At 47.7% G+C, this 12,473-nt stretch overlaps 1 protein-coding gene across 2 annotated transcripts in view; it reads right to left on the reverse strand.

Annotated features, from left to right (window-relative positions):
- The window catches only part of LOC140392485 (uncharacterized), a 31,973-nt gene extending 19,588 nt beyond the window's left edge, over positions 1-12,385 (reverse strand). For both annotated transcript variants that reach the window (XR_011935379.1, XM_072477723.1), the window contains exon 1: positions 12,219-12,385. The gene's annotated coding sequence lies outside the window, so the exon portion shown is untranslated. The remainder of the gene's footprint in view (positions 1-12,218) is intronic.
- Between the last annotated feature and the right edge of the window lie 88 nt (positions 12,386-12,473).

The raw sequence follows: 12,473 nt of genomic DNA on the forward strand, positions 1-12,473 counted from the left end.
CCCGAGGAACTTGAGTTCCGTCTGACCAAGCGAGCATTTGGCCCTGTTGAGGCATAGGTCCTGCTCACGTATGCGTTTGAACACGCGCTGGAGGCGACTGACATGCTCCTGCGGGGTGGTGGACCAAATGATTATGTCGTCGACATAGACGCGAGCACCTTCAATGCATTCCATCATTTGTTCCATGATCCTATGGAACACTTCTGAAGCAGATATGATCCCAAACGGCATCCTGTTGTAACAATATCTGCCAAAGGGGGTATTGAATGAACACAGTTTCCTGCTGGATTTGTCGAGCTGGATTTGCCAGAATCCTTTTGAGGAGTCGAGTTTGGTGAAGACCTTGGCGCGAGCCATCTTGCATGTGATCTCTTCGCGCTTGGGAATTGGATAATGCTCCCTCATGATATTGCGATTTAGATCCTTTGGATCAATGCAAATTCTCAATTCACCAGAAGGCGTTTTCACACATACCGTGGAACTGACCCAGTTGGTTGGTTCCGTGACTCTGGAGATCACTCCTTGGTCCTGGAGGTCCTGCAGCTGCTGCTTGAGGCGGTCCTTAAGGGGTGCTGGAACCCTGCGAGGTGCGTGCACCACAGGTGTGGCATTTTGTTTCAATAAGATCTTTTAGGTATTTGGGAGCGTGCCCATGCCTTCGAAGATGTCGTGGTGCTGGTCGATGATGGCGTCGAGTTGCGCCCTGAAGTCAGTGTCCTGAAAGGCAGACGTGTCATCAGGAGAGAGAGAGTGAACTCTCTGAACTAGGTTCAACAGCTTGCATGCCTGCGCGCCAAGCAGGGAGGCTTTCGAGGAGCCCACAATTTCAAAAGGAAGGATGGCTTTGCGTGACCTGTGCGTCACTTCAAGTTGGCACGAGCCGCTAGCAGCAATGGCATTGCCATTATAATCCAATAGCTGGCAGGCTGATGGAAGGATGGCTGGTTTGACACAAAGGCTTTGGAAGTCAGACCGCGTAATGAGATTGGCGGAGGCAACAGTGTCCAGGCGGAATCGTATTTGGGACCGGTTGACCATCAGGGTGGCACACCACTCATCGTCTGGATTGATGCTGTATACCGACAGCGGCTGGTGTTTTCGCTTCGGGGACAGACTATTTTTTGTAACACCACCGACTCGAAAAGGCGCCTTCGGGTCCTCGGTGTCACTGCTGTGTGGGAGGTCCGCATCGGACTCTGTGACTGTGGGTTGAATTGCCCGGACATTCCTGCGAGGCTGGCTGAAGCGATATGAATTGGCAGGCTGAGCTGTGCGGCAGAAGGCAGCATAGTGGCCAAGTCTACCACATCTTAGGCATTGTCAAAATTTGGCAGGGCATTGCCGTTTTAAATGGGCGGAGCCACAGTTGCCGCACGTCGTAGCATCAGCACGTTCGCTGCACCGGTCGAGCGTGGTGCGCGCCTGCGCATTACGTTCTTTGACGTCGCCGTCCCCTTGTTTGGTGCGCACAAGCGCGGGAGTCCACGAAAAGCACGCAAAATGGCCTCCCTCATCCAGGCTGAGGCCCTGGAGTTGCTCAATCGCTTGGACCCGTTCCGCCTCGTGGGGACCTTGCCGTGCCATTTCAGCCGCTTGGATGTGGGAATACCGACTCGTGGCATTTTCGTGTAAGACACAGGTCTCAATGGCGGTCGCTAGGGTGAGCTGCTTTACTTTGAGGAGCTGCTGTCGTAGGGGGTCCGACTGAACACCGAAAACGATCTGGTCGCGTATCATGGAGTCGGAGGTGGGCCCGTAGCTGCAAGACTGCGCAAGGATGCGGAGGTGCATGAGAAAGTATTGGAAAGGTTCATCCTTACCCTGCAAACGCTGTTGGAACACGTAGCGCTCAAAACTTTCATTCACCTCTATGCTGCAGTGAGTGTCAAACTTGAGGAGGACCGTCTTGAACTTTGTTTTATCTTCATCATCCGCAAAGGTGAGAGAATTGAAAATGTGGATGGCATGGTCTCCGGCCGTGGAGAGGAGGAGAGCAATCTTCCTGGTATCCAAGGCGTCCTCCCTGTCTGTGGCCTCAAGGAAGAGCTGGAAGCGCTGTTTGAATATCTTCCAGTTGGCCCCTAGGTTGCTGGCGATGCGGAGCGGCGGCGGCGGGCTGATGTTGTCCATGTTGCAGGATGACTGAATGCTGGTGGAAGGCAGATCACTTGCAGGTAGGTCTAAGAAGTGCTAATATCCCTCAACTCCTGGTATCATGTTGTGTTGGGTGCTCTGGATCCGTGGAACACATACAGGTCACCAACACTTGAAATAGTGCAACACTATTTTATTGAATCATTAACTGTTTAACATACTCTGACTGTGGGTTAACACAATACTGGCTTTAACTAAAGACATTTGCCTTGTCCTAACCAGTCGATGCACTCAGCACATGGTGAATGTCTGTGCTGCAGGCTGTGAGCTCTGTCCTCCTAGCTAGCTGCAGCTCAAATGAGCGGGAACTCTGATGCTCCCTGTCTTTATAGTGCGTGTGCTCTAACTGGTGATTGGCTGCGGTGTTGTGTGTGTTGATTGGTCCCACCGTGTGTCCATCAGTGTGTGTCTGCACCATGATATACTGGTGTATATTATGACAATGCAGACTCCGGGAATAGCAGCTGTGAAGGCCATAAACAATGCCGATGATGATGTAAGGCAGGTGCAAGGACCAGCGCTAGCGGAGGAAAAGGAAGGGTGGAGAAATAATGGGAGACGGATAGGCCATAATGGAATATGGAGGAGAGAGGGAAAGATAATAGCCCCCGAGGCCATGCAACAATCCCTGTAAGACATAAACCATGGACAAGCGCACTCAGGGAGAGACAATATGATCAAACTATTAAAGGAATGTTGGTGTTGGAAAAGAATGGGCATGGATGTGGCCAAATTCTGCCAGCGATGCAGACAGTGCGCCCCAGTGGCCGTCGCTGCAAGATACAAATGGGAAGTCAGCCCTGGCCATGGGACCATGGGAAAATTTGCAACTAGATTTTACTGGGCCTTTGCCTCGGGTACAGGCTAAAACATATTGTTTGGTGGTTATAGATCAATTCACCCGTTGGGTGGAAGCATCCCTGTGTAAGGACACCACCACTAGTACCATGGCTTTGAAATTGGCAGATGAAATAATAGCAAGGTGGGGCGTGCCCCTCCAACTGGATTCTGACCAAGGTGCCCATTTCACAGGAAAAGCCATGAAGGAGGCTTGTAAAGCTTTGGGAATCCAGCAGAGATTCCACATCTCATACCAAGCTCAGAGCTCGGGAATGGTAGAGCGGATGAACCGAACCTTAAAAAACAGCCTAGCCAAAGCTATATTTCAGGAGGGGAATAATTGGGTATGGGCCCTGACTGCAAAATAATTGCGACAAAGAGCCACCCCCGCCCGGGGAACGGGTCTAGCCTCTTTTGAGTTAATGACAGGAAGAGCAATGCGCCTTCCGGAGGAGGTGATAACCGGAGGGGCAGAACACGAGATGAGCAAAGGAACTGTACTCCAATGTACGGAAGATCTGGTAGACCGCCTGCATGTCTTTAAGGGTCAGGTAGTTGCACAGCAACAGCATCGAGTTTGGGCCAAACCGACTCAAAAGGATACCCCAAAACTACCGGCACCAGGGGATAGGGTAATGATCAAATTCATGACAGGTAGAAAGGGTCTAGGGGTTCGATGGGAGGGGCCCTATGCAGTATTCATTGCTAGACAAACATGCGCCCTAATAGACGAGAAACCCAGTCTGTGGTGGCGGCGCTGGCACAGTTGAAACCCTCATGAGTAGTCAGAAGGATTGAGAGAACCCTCCGGTGGGTTTTAGATGTTTCAGGCGGGATAGAGGGGGGTGTAAAAGGGGTGGCGGAGTTGCGCTACTGGTTAGGGAGAATATCACAGCTGTACTACGGGAGGACACCTCAGAGGGCAGCGAGGCTTTTTGGGTAGAGATCAGGAATAAGAATGGTACAGTCACAATGTTGGGGGTTTACTACAGGCCTCCCAACAGCCAGCGGGAGATAGAGGAGCAGATAGGTAGACAGATTTTGGAAAAGAGTAAAAGCAACAGGGTTGTTGTGATGGGAGACTTCAACTTCCCCAATATTGACTGGGACTCACTTAGTGCCAGGGGCTTAGACGGGGCAGAGTTTGTAAGGAGCATCCAGGAGGGCTTGTTAAAACAATATGTAGACAGTCCAACTAGGGAAGGGGCTGTACTGGACCTGGTATTGGTGAATGAGCCCAGCCAGGTGGTAGGAGTTTCACTAGGGGAGCATTTCGGGAACAGTGACCACACTTCAGTAAGTTTTAAAGTGCTGGTGGACAAGGATAAGAGTGGTCCTCGGGTGAATGTGCTAAATTGGGGGATGGCTAATTATAACAATATTAGGCGGGAACTGAAGAACCTAGATTGGGGGCGGACGTTTGAGGGTAAATTAACATCTGACATGTGGGAGGCTTTCAAGTGTCAGTTGAAAGGAATTCAGGTCCGGCATGTTCCTGTGACGAAGAAGGATAAATACGGCAAATTTCGGGAACCTTCGATAACGAGAGATATTGTAGGCCTCGTCAAAAAGAAAAAGGAGGCATTTGTCAGGGCTAGAAGGCTGGGAACAGACGAAGCCTGTGTGGAATATAAGGAAAGTAAGAAGGACCTTAAGCAAGGAGTCAGGAGGGCTAAAAGGGGTCACGAAAAGTCATTGGCAAATATGGTTAAGGAAAATCCCAAGGCTTTTTACACCTACATAAAAAGCAAGAGGGTAGCCGGGGAAAGGGTTAGCCCACTGAAGGACAGGGGAGGGAATTTATGTGTGGAGCCAGAGGAAATGGGCGACGTATTAAATGAATACTTTGCATCAGTATTCACCAAAGAGAAGGAATTGGTGGATGTTGAGTCTGGAGAAGGGTGTGCAGATAGCCTGGGTCACATTGAGATCCAAAAAGACAAGGTGTTGGGCGCCTTGAAGAATATTAAGGTCAGATAAGTCCCCAGGGCCTGATGGGATCTACCCCAGAATACTGAAGGAGGCTGGAGAGGAAATTGCTGAGGCCTTGACAGAAATCGTTGGATCCTCACTGTCTTCAGATGATGTCCCAGAGGACTGGAGAATAGCCAATGTTGTTCCTTTGTTTAAGAAGAGTAGCAAGGATAATCCAGGGAACTACAGGCCGGTGAGCCTTACGGCAGTGGTAGGGAAATTACTGGAGAGAATTCTTTGAGACAGGATCTACTCCCATTTGGAAGCAAATGGACGTATTAGTGAGAGGCAGCATGGTTTTGTGAAGGGGAGGTCGTGTCTCACTAACTTGATAGAGTTTTTCGAAGAGGTCACAAAGCTGATTGATGCAGGTAGGGCAGTGGATATTGTCTATATGGACTTCAGTAAGGCCTTTGACAAGGTCCCTCATGGTAGACTGGTACAAAAGGTGAAGTCACACAGGATCAGGGGTGAGCTGGCAAGGTGGATACAGAACTGACTAGGTCATAGAAGGCAGAGAGTAGCAATGGAAGGGTGCCTTTCTAATTGGAGGGCTGTGACTAGTGGTGTTCCGCAGGGATCAGTACTGGGACCTTTGCTGTTCATAGTACATATAAATGATTTGGAGGAAAATGTAACTGGTCTGATTAGTAAGTTTGCAGCTGACACAAAGGTTGGTGGAATTGCGGATAACGATGAGGACTGTCAGAGGATACAGCAGTATTTAGATTGTTTGGAGGCTTGGGCGGAGAGATGGCAGATGGAGTTTAATCTGGACAAATGTGAGGTAATGCATTTTGGAAGGTCTAATGCAGGTAGGGAATATACAGTGAATGGTAGAACCCTCAAGAGTATTGAAAGTCAGACAGATCTAGGTGCACAGGTGCACAGGTCACTGAAAGGGGCAACACAGGTGGAGAAGGTAGTCAAGAAGGCATACGGCATGCTTGCCTTCATTGGCCGGGGCATTGAGTATAAAAATTGGCAAGTCATGTTGCAGCTGTATAGAACCTTAATTAGGCCACACTTGGGAGTATAGTGTTCAATTCTGGTCGCCACACTACCAGAAGGATGTGGTGGCTTTAGAGAGGGGCCAGAAGAGATTTACCAGGATGTTGCCTGGTATGGAGGGCATTAGCTATGAGGAGCGGTTGAATAAACTCGGTTTGTTCTCACTGGAACGACGGAGGTTGAGGGGCTACCTGATAGAGGTCTACAAAATTATGAGGGGCATAGACAGATTGGATAGTCAGAGGCTTTTCCCCAGGGTAGAGGGGTCAATTACTAGGGGGCATAGGTTTAAGGTGCGAGGGGCAAGGTTTAGAGGAGATGTACGAGGCAAGTCTTTTACACAGAGGGTAGTGGGTGCCTGGAACCCGCTGCCGGAGGAGGAGGTGGAAGCAGGGACGATAGTGACGTTTAAGGGGCATCTTGACAAATACATGAATAGGATGAGAATAGAGGGATACGGACCCAGGAAGTGTGGAAGATTGTAGTTTAGTTGGGCAGCATTATCGGCACGGGCTGGGAGGGCCGAAGAGCCTGTTCCTGTGCTGTACTTTTCTTTGTTCTTTGTCAGCGAACCCAATGAACAGGGGGTAGCCATGGCATTTGCAGCTGCTGCACTTGTAATAGGATTTATCTGGATTTGTAGATGGGCCACCAGAGTGGCTCAGGATATAGGACAAAGGCACGGAGAGGATGTATACGAGGAAGGAGTGGAGATAATGCAAATGATACAATGCTAACTGAGCTCCGAAGGCATTTGTTTATACCCACTGGATTCTATTGCTAGCACACTTTGGGGCCCCACCTCACCTCTGGTTGCAACATCAACATCAATCTCCTCGCCATGGACGCAGAAGGAGCCGGACATCGCTGACTCAAAAACAATGATTGCATGTATAGTAATGTCCCGCAGTTGCTTCGGGATGCTGTAAATGTTATGAGAGATGCAAAGGGAAGGAGTGGTATAGGTTTTTATTTCGATGGGACTCAGGATGTATGCACAAACAGGACTCTATACATTCCTGCGGGGCAGCTTATACAAAATACTTGCAATTCTGAAATACCTAGGCCCTATAGCAGTTGGGAACCCAGGATCAAGGGAATTACAGGCAATACGGAAAGCTGGAATGCTGGCCAAAGGCAAGATGACATTGGTTTTTTTTAAATGACCAATCAGAAAACATTAAATGGCGTCGATGGCCCAAATCGCCCTATTGTGAAAGTTATCGGGGACCATCTGGAGATTCACTGTCTAGCTCCCTGCCAGGTGCCTAACCATACTATAGATGATGAGATGATATGTTAAAGATTAACAGTTTTGTATCAGGGAAGTGCGGTAGGCAGCCAGTCAACACAGGAGTCCGAGAATCGGGTGGGATATTGTAGGAAGCAAGGACCCCATCAGTTAATGGTAGGGACCACGGTAATGGTAGGCAGCACGGTAGCACAAGTGATTAGCACTGTGGCTTCACAGCGCCAGGGCCCCAGGTTCGATTCCCCGCTGGGTCACTGTCTGTGCGGAGTTTGCACGTTCTCCCCGTGTGTGCGTGGGTTTTCTCCGGGTGCTCCGGTTTCCTCCCACAGTCCAAAGACGTGCAGGTTAGGTGGATTGGCCATGCTAAATTACCCGTAGTGTCCATAAGGGTTGGGAGGGGTTATTGGGTTGCGGGGAAAAGGTGGAAGTGAGGGATTAATGTGGGTCGGTGCAGACTCGATGGGCCGAATGGCCTCCTTCTGCACTGTATGTTCTATGTAATCTATGTAATCTATGGACCAGACAGAAACCTACCACCACCACTGTGGCACCAGCGAGCCCCAGTTTGGTTACAGCCACAAGTCCAAGGACGACCCCCAGACCCAAATGTGCTGATCCTATCACTAGCCACACTATGGGACACGGGTGCGTCCTGACTCACTCTGATGAATCAGTGAATATAGTCCCGGGAAATGAACATGTAAAAGTTAGGATTAATCTCGCCAGCCTACACTTACCAGCCTACACTTATCAGAAAAACAACTTTATAATGGACACAGGATTCTAGTAAACAACAGGTGGCAAGATTGGATTAAATCATGAGCTGATCACAAGTCATCATGTTGATTAAAATAAATTTTACTGGACAATACAAAATAGACAGCTTCAAGGGTTGGATCAAGTCCAATTGGGGTGGGCTATTGATTTTTTAAAAACGTTATAATTGGTGTGTTTGAACCAGTGTCATACCGATTGATTTTGGCATTTATCCAGATCTCTCTCCCATGTACATGGACCATGCTTGGAATAATTAACCTGGCTTAAACGGGTTGATGTGTGTCTGCAGATCTGTGTGTTCAGCTGAGCTGTAACTAAGAGGGAGGAACCCCACCTAAAAACTAGCTCAACACCCAGGCCTTGGAAATGCCCCTACAATCCGCAACTCCATCTGACCACCCCATGCCTGGACATCACCTTCCCTCCCCACTCTGAGGTCCCCGCAGTTTGCCCTGGTACTGGACTCGAGGAGTTAGAGGCTGGGGACTGCTTGTAGACCTAGCCCTATGCCCTGCATCTCCTGGCATTGCTGGGCCCAGAGAGTTGCCAGCCAATTAGATTGGTCAGCATCTCTCTGAGGTGGGATTTCATATCAAGTGAGGGGACAGAGGTCCCATCTCCAGCCAATTAATACCCCTTGGGGTGTTAATGGCTGTGTGGCAGCCAGTGTCAGGAGTGATGCATTCGCCAACAAGCCAACAACGAGTGGGGAAGCCCTGCCATCTGAAAAAACTCTGAAAATTATGTTGCAACAATGTCTAATTTCATGATTCAGATATTTTAGGAATAAAACTTTTAGGTTGGTCATTGAAGTATTAAATGTAAAATGAATGAGAAAAATTCTGAGTTTGAGAGGTTGATAAGCAGACCAAGAGTGATTGCAATTCAAAGGACCCATGTTAGTTTAACATGGTCAGAGTTGGAATTGGAAAAATACTAAACAATATTGGACCTGATTTTACAGCTTCCCTCTGGCCATGTTTGTGGGGGAGGGGGAGTCCAAGGGGTGTCTAGCACACCAGCTTCTCATCCCCCCGTGAGCTATCCACCATAATATGGGGGTGGACAGATGTTAAATTGACAGTCCACTTGCTAAATGCAAATAAATAATTATGCTGCCCGATATTAGACAGGCAGAACTGGCCAGTCCATTCTTTCAAAAAAGCTTTTAGAAGGACAGGAAGAAGGGGGTTACCATCTTCCATCAGGGTGTCTTTTGTTCATCCCAGGCACTCAGTGAATATAGTCCCCCTCTTCCTTCCTCCCTGCCTGCACGACAAAACCCACCTCCACCAGCCCCAGCCCCACCTCCCAAAGATGTCCAATCTAATACCTCTGACTTATGAGTCAGGGAACCATTGAGGTCTTCATCCTGGGTTCGCTTGCAAAGTTGGCAGTGTTCATTACTGAGCTCTGATGCTGCTGAGACTGCAAGAGCTGCAATGCACAGTAGCATTGTGGATAGCACAATTGCTTCACAGCTCCAGGGTCCCAGGTTCGATTCCGGCTTGAGTCACTGTCTGTGTGGAGTCTGCACATCCTCCCAGTGTGTGCGTGGGTTTCCTCCGGGTGCTCCGATTTCCTCCCACAGTCCAAAGATGTGCAGGTTAGGTGGATTGGCCATGATAAATTGCCCTTAGTGTCCAAAATTGCCCTTAGTGTTGGGTGGGGTTACTGGGTTATGGGGATAGGGTGGGGTGTTGACCTTGGGTAGGGTGCTCTTTCCAAGAGCCGGTGCAGACTCGATGGGCCGAATGGCCTCCTTCTGCACTGTAAATTCCATGATCTATGATCATATTGGTGGGAAACTCCCGAGGATGAGACTTCCTCCCAGAAAGAGGTGGATGTTCCCCTCTCACCTTGTTGTTGCTACCCGCAGCGTGTCTTTGCTGTGGGACAGACCTTATATTGGTCAGTTTCAGAATGATGTTTTAGTCAGGTGGGTGATGAGCAGTATGCATCCCTGTAAAATCCAGCCTAATGTGTGAGTCCTTTCTGCGTTGCTTGGTAGAGGTTTGATGTCTTCCTAAGGTGTTCAAATTATTCACGTCTTTACCAGACTAAGAAATGGTAGGAAAGCAATTGGCAAATAAGAGAAGAATTTAAAGTATCCATAGACTTTTTAGATCAAAGGACAGGTTTAATGTTGGAGGTAATTGGTTTAAATTTCTCTCTTAAGCATCCCAGGTAAGCCATGCTGCTATATAAATAGAATAGCAGGGAGGCAGTTCCCTATTGTTTTGGGTCTGCGTGTGTGCTTTTCTCACAGAACCCACTAATCAGTTTGGGAGCAGCTTTGAAACTGGCTGGATTCTCCGCCGTCGGGATGCTCTGTTTTGCCAGCAGCCCATGGGTTTCCTGACGGCGGCGTGGGACTGCCCCACAATGGGAAACCCCATTGATCAGCGAGCGAAATGAAGCATCCCGCCGGCTTGCTGAACCAGAAATCGGGCGCGGCGGATCAGAGAATCCAGCCCCAGTCTAAGTCTGGAACTGGAACAACATGGAAACAGTCACAGTGAGAAATCTGCCTGCAGCTCTAGACTTCTCAACAAGAAGGAAGTAAAGCCCATACTTGAGTTGGCATGTCTACAAATCTGAGGTGCTGAAGGAGAGTTAGAGGGTTGTCAAACCGGATGCAATTGGAAGACCCCCAAGAAATTTGGTACTGTAGAGATTAGTAGGGACACAAAGGAAACAAAGTGAATTCTTGGAAACTGTGGCACATCCTGGTTTGCTCGCAGAAGTGAAGGAACCCTCAAGATCCTGTAATGTGTAGGAGAACTGTTTGGTGGAATTAAAAACAGGTCTGTTAAGACTGTTGTGTTCAAAATCTAAGTGTTTATGAAATATATGGCATTAAGTTAATAGTACTTGCTTTGTTTCGCAACAGTTTTTGCTTGAAATATGAAATCCTTTGGCGTGTTCTTCTAATTAACAACTGGGAGTTCAAATTTTGTTTTAAAAGTTATTGGTCTACCTCCAGGTCAGAACAATCATCAGATGCAGAAGAAAATCTGCCAATAAAGATAAACTGTAATCTGAAAATATACATCTACATTTAGCAATAGGAATACTGGAAGAACACCACAGAAATAGTTCCATCATCTCTAAGTCTCTCTTAACATATCTGCATCTAAGTGTATGTCGAAAGACACACAGAGAGAAAAGAGATTGGAAAACAAGGAAAATATCAAAGCATACAAGAAAAGTGACTAAGATTGGGTTATGACGTAAGAGTGACTTAATTGTAGTTGGATGGACATATAGCTTAGTATTTTATCTAAAATAAAAGCAGAAATTCAGTTTTCGAATTAAATTTGTAAAACTCTATAAAGCATAGATATGATTGGAAGTACAAAGTACTGCAGCAATGACAGAAAATGCTGGAAATAAACAGCAGATTAGGCAACAGCTGTGGAGAGAGAAACAGAGTTAACAGGTCAGATTTTCTGGTTCCAAATTCCCACCCAAAGTCAATGGATGTTTGGCGCTCTCCTCATTTCCTGGTACAAGCTGTGCCGATCCCTGCCTTGGGAGGGACTGGAAAATCCCAGCCAACGTTTCAGGTTGATGACCTTTTCTTTCTGCACAGATACTGTCTGACCTGTTGAGTATTTCCAGGATGTTCTGTTTATTTCATGTTTCTAGTATCATTGCTTGTGCACCAGCATTTTATCTGTTCTGGCGGAGGTCAGAGTACAATCAAACTCAGTTACAGTATGAGGTAACTATTTAAATGCAGTTATCTTTTCCAGTCACAACCGAGTTTTATCGAGTGCGTTTGACAAATTCAACTGGTAAAATGATTTCATGGAAAACTGATTATATTTCAAGATTGGTGAAACATCACCATTATCCACTAATGAAAATAAATATTCATTTTGTGAGTTGAGCAAATAGCTCTGGTGCAATCTACCACCCAATAGCTAATGGACCAGAATGTTGAGTTGCTATGTCTATTCCCAAAGGTAAAACTTAAATTGTAGAAAAAACACTCCAAGGCTCACTGAATCACAATCAATTTTAAAAACTTGATTGCTTTTACATGTGGCCCCGAAAGACCAGCATTCAATTTCCCACCATGAAAATTTTAAACTGGACCCATTATAAATAGAACGGCAGATGAATCAAATAATCCCTCTGGATTCTAATACTGCACATACGGATTTAACAACATGTAAAAATTGATGTAATGTTTGTGCCTTACACCAGGGATTGTCAAACTCGGGGGTGCAGGTGGGCCGCGGCAGATTCAGGAGAGTCTCGGAGCCGTCTGGTGCGGCGCTCCCGATCGCACAAATCCATGGGCAAGAGCCGCAGCAGCCGGCTTGTAATAACGCCGGCTGCAAGCGGCCTTCAAAATGGCACGAACATATTTTAAAAATGCGGCCGCACTGCGCATGCATGCCCGCTCATCGGTACGCATGCGCAGAGTTTTGCGCATATGCACCGATGAGCGGGC

Source organism: Scyliorhinus torazame, chromosome 2 (assembly GCF_047496885.1).
Source record: "Scyliorhinus torazame isolate Kashiwa2021f chromosome 2, sScyTor2.1, whole genome shotgun sequence".
Taxonomy (NCBI): Eukaryota; Metazoa; Chordata; class Chondrichthyes; order Carcharhiniformes; family Scyliorhinidae; genus Scyliorhinus; species Scyliorhinus torazame.